General features: G+C 45.1%; 1 long non-coding RNA gene across 1 annotated transcript; it reads right to left on the bottom strand.

The window, feature by feature from the left end:
- Positions 1-564: 564 nt before the first annotated feature.
- On the bottom strand, positions 565-11,236 carry LOC310836022. Its single transcript, XR_014559841.1, has 3 exons — positions 11,019-11,236; positions 10,508-10,647; positions 565-5,443 (listed from the first exon to the last, which is right to left on the bottom strand). It is a non-coding gene; the product is annotated as an uncharacterized lncRNA (long non-coding RNA).
- Positions 11,237-15,302: the final 4,066 nt, after the last annotated feature.

Raw genomic sequence — 15,302 nt, 5'->3', positions numbered from 1 at the left:
TTGTCGTACCACAAGTAAGCATGCCACCCAAAAGTATTATTAAAACCTTCTAAATCCAAAATATCTGTATTGTCCAGAAGTAGCCAATCTTTCAACCAGCAGAAAGCTGCTGCTTCATAATACAATTTAAAGTCTGGCAGGGCAAATCCACCCCTTTCTTTAGCATCAGTTAATATCTTAAATTTTATTCTAGGCTTCTTGCCCTGCCAGACAAATTTTGAAATATCTTTCTGCCACTTCTTAAAACAATCCATCTTATCGACTATTTGCAATGTTTGGAATAAAAATAACATTCTAGGCAATACATTCATCTTTATAGCTGCAATTCGACCCAACAAGGAAAGCTTCAAGTTTGACCAAATTTCCAAATCCCTTTTTACTTCTGTCCAACATTTCTCATAATTATCTTTAAACAAATTCACATTTTTAGCTGTCATGTTGATCCCCAAATATTTCACTTTCTTAACCACAGTTAGACCTGTCTCATTCTGAAACCTCTCAATAGGTGTTAGATTTTTTTCCAATACCTTAGTTTTTAACTTATTCAAAGTCAAAGAAAAGATGGCGCCGGCAGTAAGTCTTCTGTGAGCCTCAACAGAGTGAGTAGGAGCTTTTTACAGAATAATAACAATAATACAGAAAGACACTCGGAAAAAATCAAAGTTTAGCCTGATAAAGAATCCGGGAGCTACCAGGAGGTATTTTTAAACCTCCCCTTTCTCCTCTCCTCTCCTGAGCTTTTTTATCTGCCCTTTGTAATCCCGTGGAAGCCATTCAAATTTTTCAAGGCCATCCAGTGCTATTTTGAGGCTATCTGAGGCTAATTACAACCTCTGAAGTTCCTTTTGAATAAGGCCCTAGCACACGGCTAGAGAAGATAACTCAAATGGTACTTACAAGACAGAATTATAAAGAACTGGGGATTCCTCTAGCTCAAGCACAAGCTGTTGAACCCCCTGCCCCAAAGAAAAAGCAGGCAAAAATTCCATATTATTTTAAACCAAAAGCAGAAGAAAAAAAAAGAAATAAAAACACAGAGAGCCTGCATCCGCACGAATGGTCTGTCGACCGTATCTTGTTCGGAAGGGGCATGGAAGCAGAGGGAGGAGGAGGAGGGAAAAGGAGTCAACCTGGCAACCGAGTTAAAGCAGGCAACTATAGAAAATACAGCCCTTAAGGCCTGACCGGAACAGGAGCCTCAACTGGGAAACCCAGAAACCAAGTCAAAAGAATCCACTCATCAATCTATGTTTAGAGGAAAGGGGGGGTCTCCTGCCCCGACTGAGGTGGAGGAGTGGCTAAACGACACAAGAGTTCGACATCCAGACCTGGGCAGCTATAATTACATAATGACAGGGTTGTACAAAGATCTGTTGGAAGAACATCAAACTCAGCTAATTAAAGAACTGGGGCCAATTAAAAACTTTCTTTCAGAATGTTTGGGTTTGCTCACCTCCCTGATTGAACTAATCAGGAGGAAAGAGGACTGCCACTTTCACAAAGAAGCCAGCAACAAGCCAAATGGAAATAAAACCCAGCCCAACATCAAAGAAAGGAAAATAAGCAGAGCCAAACTAGTCCAAGGAAAAGTAGTGGCCACTAGGAAACCTTCCTTAAAGGGAAAGAGTTCAATGCACAAGAAGAAGCCGAAGAATGTGAAAATGGGTCGAAAGGCTAAGCTGCCCTCTCGGACTGGGAAAATGAATTTCTCAAAGTTATTCAAGATTCTGGAGAACTCAAGCACAAAGAACCCCAGCATAACAACGCTAAATAAGAGCCAAAGCCCAAACATTTTAAATAAACATCAGGTGGCTAGCCCTCCAAGGCTAGTAAAACAATCGCTGCCCTCTAGTGGAAAACTAAAGAAAACTCCAGGCCCAAAGCAAGAAACTCCCCAGAAGGGAGTACAAAAGAGCCAGAACTTAATTTTAATTAAACATAAATTAGTCCTCCTCCCTCTCTTCAAGCATGGAGGCCTTTCCACGCCTGCACAACAGAGAATTTATATACTTAAGAAAATTGACTTAGTCATCAGAGGCCTTATTCCAGCAGAAAATATTGTCAGCGTGAAATTTCTTCCCTTTGATAAGGCCCAAAACAGAGTTGTGGTGACCTTTAAGGACTGGTTGGTAACTAAACAAATCTTGGACAAGAGGGACAGGCTCCAGAGGGCTGGCCTGTTGGTGACCCGCCTATTCGAAGAGTCCGGCGTTCCACCATCCCTCTTAGGAACACGCAAGCCTACTAGTCTGCGCACAGAATTGGAAATGGCTTCTGAAAACTACAAACAAGTCCAACCGGAGGCAGTCAAAATTTCCAAACAGAAGGCTAAGCTCCAAAAAATTTTACTCCCTTCCAATGAACCCAAAAAAGATATCTTAAACGAAAAGGAGTTGTTCTTTTTAGCCTCCCTTGAGCAGATTCAACAGTCCCAGGATGCGTTAATAGCTAGGTTACAAACCATTAAAAAATCCTTACTCCTCCAAGGCTTTTCTGCTCCTTTGGAATTTAATTATGCTACTAACACAACAAAGCCCTTATCCAACGAAGACTGGACACAGTGCCGGTTCCTGTCCCCCGAAGAAGTGGGTTCTCCCACATACCCCTTAATACCTCAAACAACAACACACCAGGTAGAACTTGCCATGCCGATGAGTAGGAACGGTTCAATCTTTGTGGACGCCTCAGGATCCTTAGATGACATTCAGGTGGAGGATTGAAAGACAGATACAGCGAGGGGACACCATGGCAGGGAAACAAAACTCACTAAGCTAGTCCCTACCACAAATGATCTTAACAGCCCACTCCACCTCTACAAAAACATTCATTCCATCATCCTAAAGAACAAACGGAGGAATCTACCTTTATTCCCCTCACCACCATATTTCCACATCTTATCGTGGAATGTGGCGGGTTGGCTGTCTAAGCAGGGCGATGCTGATTTTCTGGATTTCCTCTCAAAATTCCAGATTATTTGTTTACAAGAGACCTGGTGCCTAGACTCTCATCCCCCTTACTTACAAGGCTATGTGGCTTTTGCTACCCCTGCGAAAAAACTAAATAACCGTGGCCGACCTAGCGGCGGTTTGGTCACTTTTATTCCTATAGAGCAAGGGTACAGGGTGCGACAACTGCAGTGGATGAAGAGCAACAATTTTCAGATTTTACTTATCTCCAATAACACAGGAGGAGATTTTCTATGTTTCAACGTTTATATTCCCCCCGTGTGTACTTCCTCTCAGTCAATACAAATCTGGGAAGATTTGGAGTCATGCTTGGAGAAGGCCAAAATAGAATTTCCTGACTGGAACATCCTGCTGGCAGGTGACTTTAATGCTATGATAGGCAGCGACATCAATTCGTATGGCTCCAAAACCCAGTTTTTACCAGAGGCAGACTGGTTTATCCCTTGGAGTTCTGATGAAAAGGTCCTGAATAAGGCAGGTAATACATTACTGGAGATTGCCTTTAAGCATAATTTGTACAACCTGCATGGTACTTACATGGATAGGTCAGGAGGTTTCTTTTCTTTTATTGGCCCTCGTGGTGCAAGTGTGATTGACCATATCCTGGTCTCTCCAACAATTTTGGAGAGGGCACAGGGTCTCAGCACTTTTAACAGAACCAAGAGCAACCATCTTCCTAGAGCAATCTCACTAACTCCCCTCGAATCAGGGGGATTACAACATCTACATTGTGCAGTCCCTCCTCAAGCACCGGCCCCACGCAGGCGTAAATGGAACATCGAGCTGGAGCTTAAAATTAAACAACACCTGCACTCTCCAGATTTATTGGTTCTGAGAGACCAGTGTCTTTTACCTAACTTTGATCCTTTTTCACTATATCAGCGGGTCTCAGAGTCTCTTTTCCCATTTCTTATAAACACCAGGCCTCCCAAACAACATAACAAATCGGGGGGCTGGTTTGACAAAGACTGCCGGAAGCTAAGATCCCTGCTTAGGAAACAACAAAACAAGGTAAAACAGGAGAGGACTCTGGCATCTATGGTAAATTTCCACAGATGGCGCTCTTACTATAAAAACACCTTAAAACTCAAGAAATCCCTTTATAGGAAGGAACAATGGGAGGCACTTGATAAGGCGATTAAATCACGAGACGATAGAAAATTTTGGGCAATAGTAGCACAGGGAGTCTCATCCAAAGGAAAAATTGTAAACAGCAGTACTCCATCCGATGTGTGGTTTCAACACTTTTCCCAGCTATACACACCCTCAAATACTGCTAATTCAAGTCCGTCCCTCCCATTGAAGAATGACCATCTAGCTAGTTGGGATCCTGTTACGGAATCAGAGTGCCTACAGCTAATTAAAACTTTAAAAAATGGCAAAGCTCCTGGTGAGGATATGATCCCCCCTGAGGTATTTAAATCAAATGCCCAATGGTGGGCCATCTTTTTGGCCAAACTTTTTATGGCAATAAACAACACATGTAAAATTCCAGCAAACTGGAAACTAAGTGTGGTAGCCCCTATCTACAAGAAGGGAGATATTCAAGATCCAGCAAACTACCGCCCTGTAAGCCTTCTGGACATCGCATACAAACTTTATACCCGGTACTTATTAAACAAGTTGGTAGACTGGGCGGACCATTCTAACCTGTTCAACCAAGAACAGGCAGGATTTAGAAAGGGCCACAATACGATAGGTCACTGTATGGTACTACAGACCCTGGTAGCTAAATATGCAAAAGCGTATAAGAGCAGACTCTTTGTGGCCTTCGTTGACTTGACATCTGCCTTTGACTCAATCTGTAGAGATAGACTATGGAAAAAATTATATGAAACGGACATTGATAGACGACTTTTAAAAATTCTCAGAGAGTTACACACAGATATTACAGTCAAAATCAGAACTGGGCCATCGGGAACTCTTACGGACCCACTGCCATTGGGGAAAGGGGTCAAACAGGGATGCCTGCTAGCCCCATTTCTTTTTAACTTTTATATAAACGACATTGTTCAGTACATGGCAAAATACAAGTCATCGGCTCCAGCCCTTGAAGGTAAACGTCGGAATATATTGCTATATGCCGATGACATGGCTTTAATGGCACTCACCCGAAGAGGCTTATGCAGCATGCTGGAGGGGATCGCAGCCTACTGTTCCCATAACTCACTAAAGATAAACTATGACAAAACAAAAATTGTGGTGTTCACTAGAGCTCGCCACACCTTTAGATGGTCTTTAGACGAACATGTGATTGAACAGTGCCCTTTTTTTAAATATCTGGGTGTTACATTCCAGGCTACATCTAGTTGGCTAGCCCACTTTAAGGCTGTAACCATCCTAACACAAAGAACAATTGGTGTCCTGCTTAGTTTCTTCCATACCCGGGGAGGACAATTGGTGATCCCAGCATTAAGAGCTTTTGTTGGGAAAGCTATTCCCCAGATGTTATATGGGATAGAACTCTGGGGGTGGAACTGTTACTGGTTTCAGAACTCACAGGGTTAAGGAGTTCTGAGTGACGTCTCTCCATTCCTGAGGCGTGACCAGAAGGTGGGAGTGGCTTTATCTTACTGCCTGTCTGTCTCTGCGTCCGAAAGAGACGGAAGCAAAATGTGTGAGCTGAGTCCAGGAAAGCTCCGTAATTGTTTAACTGCTTGAATAAAGACTGAGTTATAAACACACTGACGCCTAGGTGTGTTTGATCTGCTTAACACCGGGGAGCAACAGCACGCTGCGTGAAACGCTCTGCATTTGTGGCTGCCGGAGGAGGACCAGCAGAGAGGCGCCAGACGGAAGTGTGCCGGGCTACCATTCAAGTAGCTGCGCCTAATTGGGGTCCAATCCAATTAGCCACGCCAATTATTCAACAGGTTATGGGTCGCTAATTACTGCTTTGAAGCTGTTGTGCCGGTGTGCCGGTGTGTGTTTGAAGCCAGCTGGAGAAGACGCTGGGGCCAGCTGGAGTCCTGCCTGTGTCTGGGGCAGAGGAACTCGCTGGGAAAAGAGCTGGAAGCAGCTGAAACACAGGTGCCGGAGAGTTTCTGTTACGTAAGTACGCTGGGCACCGGGGGAGAGATGGCTCAGTCCCAGGAGCATGGCTTTGAGCTTAAGCTGCCATGTGAGAAGTTGACTTGCGAAAGCTGGTTGCAGTGGAGCTTTCACGTGGAATATCTTCTCGTGGGGACAAAGCTTTGGGAAGCAGTTCAGCCAACACAGAAGGCGGTTGGGAAAGCTGAAGCTGCAAAGCTAAGAGAAGCTGAGAAGCGTGTGCTTGCTTTTCTGGCAGAGAATGTGAGTGCTGATCTGATGCATGTTATCCTGGATGCTAAAAGGCCTGAGGCTGCTTGGCTGGCACTCTGTGAGGCTTGTGAAGCGGGAGTGGGAAGCAAGGGCCAAGATGTGGCTGCATCCGAAGGGGAGAGGCAAGATGGCACTGGGCACATTCTTGAGAGCCGACACACAGCTGAGGGGAGCTGTGAGCCCCCACAGGGGGACGAAGGGACTATTGCAGGCAGCTGTATGAATGCTGCACCGTACCTGTGTGAGAGGCCAAGCGTTGGGAGCCCTTTACCCACCAGAGGGGGTGCAGGAAAACGTCCTGGGAGCCCTGAGAGCAGTGGGGGGGCAGTGAGCGGTGGAAGCTCAGAAACGGCTTGTTTTCCAAAGGCAGCCAAGAGTTGTTTTCGGCGTGGCTCGGAGCCTGGGAAGCTGCAGAAAGCTAGACGCTTCAAGGCCGGCCACCTGCACAAAGTGCAGATAAGGCCTACAGAGCTGTGTGGGAACGCAGAGACCAGTCCGGTCTCCAAGGCAACGGAGGCAGTTGCATCTACGGAAGCTGCCAAGGTCCTGAGCAAGTCTTCCTGCAAGGGGGAGTTTGTTGCCGTGACAACCAGAGAGAACAGCTGCAGAAGCCCCAAGGGTGGGGGCAGCGAGACGTTTGTTGCTATGGCTGTTTTGCAGGACAGCTCCAAGGAGGAGAGAGTGCTGTGCTGGGTCTTGGACTCAGCAGCCAGCCACCACCTGATAACAGAGACACCTGCTGTCGAGATGTGGAACTGCAGATCTATTTCAGATGGGGAAAATGTTGTGTTAGCTGATGGGAGACAAATGCCGGTTTCTAACATAGCAAATGTTTATCTTTCTGTTTTGCAGGCGGAGTTACAAGTTCACGTGGTGCCTGGGATGAAACATTGTCTTTTATCTGTTCCTTGTTTGTTACAAAAAGGGTATAAGGTGTGCTTTGAAAGGGCCACCCTTAGAAATACTGACTTACTGGATCTGGAGGGTTTCGATATCAGGTTTGGGTGGCACGCCTACCTGTGGCAGGAGAAAGGTGGGGTCCACAGAGGGTTTTCTAATCATATAATTAGAGGCTCATTACTGGAGGTGTGGAACAGGTATAAACAATTGATTGAAAAAGGGACCCCTAGGTGGCTCTCCCCAGTTGACATTATCAAAATAAAAAAAACAAACATGACGGGTGAAAGATGGACCTATGAGGATCTTTTAGTTAAGACTGAAGAAGGATGGAAGGTGAAGTCTTATGAAGAGTTGAAAGACAAGATAAAAGAATGGTTACACTTCCACCAGATTAATGCACTGTGGAATGAGCACAAGAAATTGGGGATGAGTGATAAAAAATCAAGATTCCAGGTGGAAATCCTAGAGAGTAATGATAAACTCCTCTCCAAACTATACAAACAATTATTGGAATGGGATACTAAAGAGGATTTGGTGAAGGGTGTGATGGTAAAATGGGATAGAGACCTTGGATATAATATTGATTATAATAAATGGCAGACACTCTGGAGGAAAGGTATGAAATTTACAGCGTGTGCAACCCTCCGAGAAAACTTAGAGAAAATGATGTACCGTTGGTACCTGACCCCAGCAAAGTTAGGAAAGATGTATAAAACTGTTGATAACAACTGCTGGAGATGTAAAGACAAGGTTGGGACCTTTTTCCACATATGGTGGACCTGCGATGTAGTGAAGGAATTTTGGGGAAAGATTTACGATGAATTGAAAAAAATTCTGAAGTATAACTTTCCCAAAATACCTGAGTTGTTTCTCTTAGGTATGATTGGCGAGGAAATAGGAAAATCAGATCAAACCTTTTTTCAATATGCCATGGCCGCAGCGAGGATCCTAATTGCACAAAAATGGAAATCCCCTGATATGCCCACGATTGGAGAGTGGCAAGCGAGGCTATATCAATATTTAGAATTAGCGAGACTAACACAGAAATTAAGGCAAAATAATACAATGAAACTTAAAGATGAATGGAATAAATTTTTAATTTATGTTGAGACCAATATGGGAATTACTAACATAACAGCAGATGATAATTAATACCTTCGATGTATAAAACTAATGTTAGTTCTACTGCAAAGATCACCTAAGGATATGTAATCCAAGACCGAGTTGGACGGAAGTCTGTTTTATCGTTTTTCTTTTTGTTCGTCATTTTCTCTTTTATCTTTTCTCTTGTAATCCTTTTTCTTTTCTCTTTTTTCTTTTACTTTTTTCTTGTAAGCATATATATGTATATGTTTTTATTATGATATGTGATTTCTTTGTAAATAAAATTTTCTAATAAAAAAAAAAAGAAAGAAAACAATGTATGCATAATTTCCAAGGCAGGAAAGCAACTGGTCAGTGTTGCAAAGGGGCAGAATAATCTCTTTGTTCTAGAAATGCCTCTGAAGGGTGAGGGGAATGCTGAGAGGGCACAAGCTATGCGTGCTACAGTTCCCACTCATGTTTCATGTGCGTGTGCGTGGCACAAGAAGATAGCACATGGTTCTCTTGAAGAAATTCAAATGTTGCAGGAGTGCACTAAGGGTTGCAAAATATAAGCGTGTGGCAGATCTCTAAATTGTAGGGCATGTGAAAGGGCAAAGGTAAAAGGGTGCAGTTATCCCAGGGTGGAGAGGGTAACCACAAAACCTTTTGAGCTTGTGCACATAGACCTGTTTGGTCCCATGGCAAAGCCAAGTCTGGGAGGAGCCAGGTTTCTGCTGACAATTTCAGATGATCATACGCAGAATTCCTGGACTTATGCATTGCAATGCAAGGAAGATGCAGCGCAACTGATTAAAGATTGGGTTGCAGAGGTGGAACTAAGGTTTTCCACCAAGGTGCAAGGAGTCAAAAGTGACCGATGTGCAGGGTTTACTGGGTCTGCTCTGCAGAAGTTCTTTCGCCAGAAAGGGATAAATCACAAGGTAACTTCTCCTCAAGAGAGGGGGGTGGCAGAGCTCAAAAGTGAAGCTCTGATGAAGGCTACACAGGTCTTGCTGTCAGACTCTGGTTTGCCTCCAAGCTTTTGGGGGGAGGGAGTTCGGGCTGTGAATTTCACGATGAATAGGTCCTACAATTCAGTGGTAGGTGACACCCCGTTTTTCATGCTTCACGGAAGGAAACCTCAGATTCATTTCTTCCGTGTGTTCGGGTCACGGGCTTTGGTGCCGATACCAAAAGCATTACAAAAGTCAGGTGGACCTAAGGTCCAGGAAATGATCTTCTGTGGATATGAGCCTGCAACAAAGGGATGGAGATTTGCATATCCAGAAGGTGACCAGACCAAGCTTCTGGTCAGCAGACATGCTGAGTTCTGTGAACAAGATGGTATGTCAAAGCGCAATGCTAGTCCTGATGTTCTCTCAGAATGTCTGTCTGAGGACGAGGGAGAGCCAGGGGCTGAACCTGTTGATGAAGACCAGGTCGATGACCAGGGTCAAGAACAGGGTGGGGCATCTCCACAGGTTGCTAAAAGAGAGCCCAAGGGTGAGCCTGCGTCTCCTGTTAGCATAATGCAGAGAATTCGAAGACGCTTTAAGTCAAGAGGGGGAATCCCGTGAGGCAAAGGACACACTAGCTGACCACAGTGAGTCAGAGGAAGTACCTGAGTTTGTACCCAGGCGGTCCTCTCGAGCCACGAAGGGCATTCCACCTGAGAGGTATCAGGCCACAGGTGTGTGGGTTGGTTCCGCACAGTGTGAACCTGGGAGTTGTGAGGAGGTTCCACAGTTGCCTGACAAGAACGCCAGGAAGGTGCGTAAGGCATTGGAAAAGGGACTGATCTCACAGAGGTCTGTAAAGGTAAACACCCAAGTCACCTCAGGACTGGATAGAAGAGGGGGTGTTACTGGTTTCAGAACTCACAGGGTTAAGGAGTTCTGAGTGACGTCTCTCCATTCCTGAGGCGTGACCAGAAGGTGGGAGTGGCTTTATCTCACTGCCTGTCTGTCTCTGCGTCCGAAAGAAACGGAAGCAAAATGTGTGAGCTGAGTCCAGGAAAGCTCTGTAATTGTTTAACTGCTTGAATAAAGACTGAGTTATAAACACACTGACGCCTAGGTGTGTTTGATCTGCTTAACACCGGGGAGCAACAGCACGCTGCGTGAAACGCTCTGCATTTGTGGCTGCCGGAGGAGGACCAGCAGAGAGGCGCCAGACGGAAGTGTGCCGGGCTACCATTCAAGTAGCTGCGCCTAATTGGGGTCCAATCCAATTAGCCACGCCAATTATTCAACAGAGGCTGTTGGAACGGCTTGAAATTTTGCAAAATTATTATCTCAAGAGGATTCTAGGCCTTCCTCAAGGAACCCCAGCAGCTTTCTTGAGGGTGGAGGTTGGATTACCCTCTGTGTCTGCCAGGGCCCACTTAAGATTCCTACGATTTGTCCCATTAAACTTTAATTAGTTTAATGTAAATGCCCAGTGCGCTTCCATCGTCACAAGTCCCACTACAGCAGAGTATTTCGCACAGCAGTTGAAGAAGGGCAGGAGAGGCAGTATCTTTTCAAAGAGGAGTCTTGGAGCATGCGGTTTGTAACTCAAAGATAAGGTTTATTTACAAAAACAAAAACAACCCTGGCGAAGAACCACACATCTCAGCAAACACGCCCAAAAAAGGGGGGAGAAAAGGGGAGAACAAACACACAGGAGACTATTTATACAAACTCATGTTCCTGGAAGCCTAATGACCTCCAGCTGCTCAGTGATTAGAGCGTTTCTGCTACCTTTTAACCCTTTGATAGCAACACGATTTTACATCAACCTTGCAAAAACTTCAAACACCTTATTGGCCAAACAAGCCTTTGTATCTCTTCAAAGAACACCACTTGGCGTCAAAACCTATCTGAGATCCTGGTTAGATACACCCTACCGGAGTTTAATATCCTCAAACTGTGGAGCCCGGACAAAGTACGGGAATGGATCCTGGAGAGAGACGCTCTGTTAGATATCACAAAAATACAGAACCCAGGGTCCTCCGACTGGTTTCCCCGACTGAAAACAGTCAAAACCTGCGCCAATTAGTTGGCGAATATCACCAATCCTTTTTTTTTTAAAATATTTTTTTATTGCTTTTTAGAAATACAGAAATACAGAAAAAAGAATAAAGAATGGTTATAAGAAAATAGAGTAGAAGAATAACAAATTTCCATATTCTTTTTCCATCCAATCTATAGGACTTCCCCACATCCTCCGAACCCTGCATTCCCTGTCTTATAAAGCATCAGCAATTTGTTAACTTATTTCAAAACTTATTGTAACTTCCATTTTATCATGTTCCCTAATTTCAATTTTACTGTAACCCAATTCTTATATGCTTTGTATTAAACACAATAAAGTTGTTTCATTATTTTACCTCTAAATTCTTGTGTCTTAATTTTCATTTCATTAACTTAAATTTGCTGAAGCTAGAGTTTCCTGAAAGGTGCATTTTTAACATTCATACAGCTTATAGTGTTTTTTCAAATAGTCCTTAAACTTTTCCCAGTCCTCCTCAATTGTTTCTTCTCCCACGTCTCGGATTCTGCCAGTCATTTCAGCCAATTCCATATAGTCCATCAACTGCGATTGCCATTCCTCCAGCGTGGGTAAATCTTGTGTCTTCCAATATTTTGCAATCAGGATCCTTGCTGCTGTGGTAGCATACATGAAAAAGGTTCTGTCCTTCTTAAGCACTCTCTGGTCCACCATGCCCAGAAGGAAGGCCTCTGGTTTCTTAGGTAAGGTAAATCTCAGTACCTTTTTTAGTTCATTATGGATCATTTCCCAGAAGGCCTTCACTTTCGGGCAGGTCCACCAGAGATGAAAGAATGTCCCTTCCGCCTCTCCACATTTCCAACATTCGTTGTCAGACAGATGATATATCTTAGCTAACTTGACTGGGGTCATGTACCACCGGTATACCATTTTCATAATATTTTCCTTCAAGGCAGTGCATGCCGTAAATTTCAAACCGGTGTTCCATAACCTTTCCCAGTCTGCAAACATAATGTTATGCCCCACATCCTGAGCCCATTTTATCATAGCGGATTTGACTGTCACATCCTGTGTATTCCACTTAAGCAGCAAGTTATACATTCTCGAATATCACCAATCCCACCCTTCGGAGAGCCTTCACCATGGCCCATTTTCAAACCATTCCTACGGCCTATCTGTCAGGCAGATATGCAAAAATCCCAGTAGAGCAGCGTATATGTCCTTGTCATATGAGAACCAAACAGGACCTCACACATTACATGTTGTATTGTCCCATCTATTCGGCCTTCAGGGATGCGATGTTACAAACTATTCCCAAATCAATAGTCAACTCTGAGGACCAAGTACAGTGGTGCCTCGCAAGACGAAATTAATTTGTTCCGCAAGTCTTTTCGTCTTGCGAGTTTTTCGTCTTGCGAAGCACGGTTTCCTATAGGAATGCATTGAAAATCAATCAATGCGTTCCTATGGAAACCGCCTTCAGACCAGGTCCGGGGACAGTCTGTCCCCCGACCTCTTCTGAAGGCCGGCGGAGGGGCGAAAGTCTTTGCTTCCCCCCGCCTGCCTTCCCGGGACAGCGGAGACTTCTCCGCTGTCCCGGGGCGATTTTAAAATGCTGGCGGGCGGCAGCAAAGCCTTCGCTCCGCCCGCCAGCATTTTTAAAACCCCGGGACAGCGGAGGACTTCTCCGTTTCTCCGCTGCGTTAAGAGCGCCCCTCGCGCAGGGCAGCAGGCTGCTATCCGCAGCTTGGAGAGCCCTCTGGACCTCTTCTGAAGGCTGGCGGGGGGCAAAAGTCTTTGCTCCCCCTCCCGCCTGCCTTCAAAAGCCGTCCGGGACAGCGGAGAAACGCGCTGTGTTTCTCCGCTCTCCCGGAAAGGCAGTCAGGGGGGAGCAAAGACTTTTGCCCCCCGCCAGCCTTCAGAAGAGGTCCAGAGGGCTCTCCAAGCTGCGGATAGCAGCCTGCTGCCCCGCGCGAGGGGCGCTCTTAAGCAGAGCGCCCCTCACGCGGGGCAGCAGGCTGCTATCCGCAGCCTAGGCGGGAACTCTTCTGAAGGCTGGCGGGGGAGAAGGGCTTTTCTTCCCACCGCCAGCCTTCAGAACAGCCTTCTGAATGTTGGCGGTGGGGAGGAAAACCTTCCTCCCACCGCAAGTCTTCAAGACAGGTCTGGGAACAGAGGAGAAGCGCTGCGCACCTTCCCCTCTGTTCCCGGACCTGTCCTGAAGGCTTGCGGTGGGAGGAGGGCTTTCCTCTCCACCGCCAACATTCAGAATGCTGTTCTGAATGTTGGCGTTGGGGAGGAAAGCCCTCCTCCCACCGCAAGCCCCGGGAACAGAGGAGAAGCCCTTCGCGCCTTGTCCTCTGTTCCCGGACCTCCCACCGCAAGCCTTAGGACAGGTCCGGGAACAGAGGAGAAGGCGCGCTGCGCTTCCCCACTGTCCCCGGAGATTTCCCTATGGGCTTTCGTCTTGCGAAGCAAGCCCATAGGGAAATTCGTCTTGCGAAGCCGCTAAAAATCGGAAAACCCTTTCGTCTTGCGGGTTTTTCGTTTAGCGAGGCATTCGTCTTGCGGGGCACCACTGTAAAGTTTTTACTGGTGGACGCTGATCCACGGATTTCTCACGTGGTAGCAGTCTTTGTGGTGAAGGCTATGAAAACTAGGGTATGGTTCCTGAATGAAATGGTGAGGTCCCTCCCACTGCTCTCCTAACCTGTTGCTGTATCTTCTTTCCTGAATGGTGGGGTTTTTTGGGTAGTTTCCTTGCTGGGACAGCATGGCATGAATTTTAGCTTATTTTTATAATTTGATTGTTTATCTTTTAATAATGTTTTATGGTATTTTGTGTAAAGGCATGGACCTCACAAATTTAATAAACTTCTTGTTGTTGAACTTATTCAATTTAAATCCTGCTACTTGACCAAACTCTTGAATTAATTCTAAAACTCTTTTCGTACTAGATTCTGGCTCTTGTAATGTAAATACTAGGTCATCTGCAAATGCTCTCAATTTGTATTGTTTGGCTCCGACCTGTATACCTTTAACCAACTGGTCTCTTCTAATCATGTTCAGCAAAACCTCCAAGACTGATATAAAAAGTAGTGGGGAAATTGGGCACCCCTGACGTGTCCCTTTTTCTATCTTAAATTCCTCCGTAACCACATTATTTACAATTAACTTTGCTTTTTGTTCAGAGTATATTGCACTTATACCATTTTCAAATCCTTGGCCTACCCCCATCCCCTGGAGATTTTTCCTCATAAAACTCCAAGAAATATTGTCAAAGGCTTTCTCCGCGTCCACGAAGATCAGAACTGCTGTAGTATTTAAATTTACTTCTAATTTCTCCAAAATGTCAATTACGTTCCTTACGTTATCTGACAAGTGTCTTCTTGGGAGAAAGCCCGCTTGGTCTCTATGAATCTCCTCCATCAATACTTTTTTAAGTCTCTTAGCCAAAATGTCAGCAAATATTTTGTAATCCACATTTAATAACGAGATAGGGCAGTAGTTCTTAAGTTGAGTCTTTTCAGTCTCTGTCTTTGGTATAAGTGTGATGTACGCTTCTTTCCACGATTCTGGTGCTCTTTCCCCCTCCAAAATCTCGTTGCAGACTTCCTTCAATGGTTGTAATAGCCACTCCTTCAAAGCTTTATAGTATCTGGAAGTCAGCCCATCTGGTCCCGGAGATTTGCCCAATTGCATGTTTTGAATGGCATCTTCTATTTCCTGGTCGGATATTTTACAATTCAACTTTAGTTTGCTTTCTTGTGATATTTTTTGTAGGCCATTTTATGCGTATGAATATAAATCCTCCGTCCAGTCACGCTTCCTCTGGGCAGCTCTGCTTGGAAGCGCTGACCTGGCAGGATAGCAGCAGAGTAAATGCAGCGGTCCTGAGTCCATGTGAGAAAGGGATAAATTAAGTCCAAAGACAGATCGGTTCTTATCTCTAGAAGTGTTTATTACAAGCCATAAATCAGTCTCTTTCCATTGGAAACCTCCGCCATTCCGGCATCTCTCCGTGCTTCCAAAAGCACACAGATTCACAGCCTCTCC

Source organism: Podarcis gaigeae (genome assembly GCF_964106915.1).
Source record: "Podarcis gaigeae genome assembly, chromosome: W".
NCBI classification, from domain to species: Eukaryota; Metazoa; Chordata; class Lepidosauria; order Squamata; family Lacertidae; genus Podarcis; species Podarcis gaigeae.
This window is presented reverse-complemented; position numbering and strand designations above follow the sequence as displayed.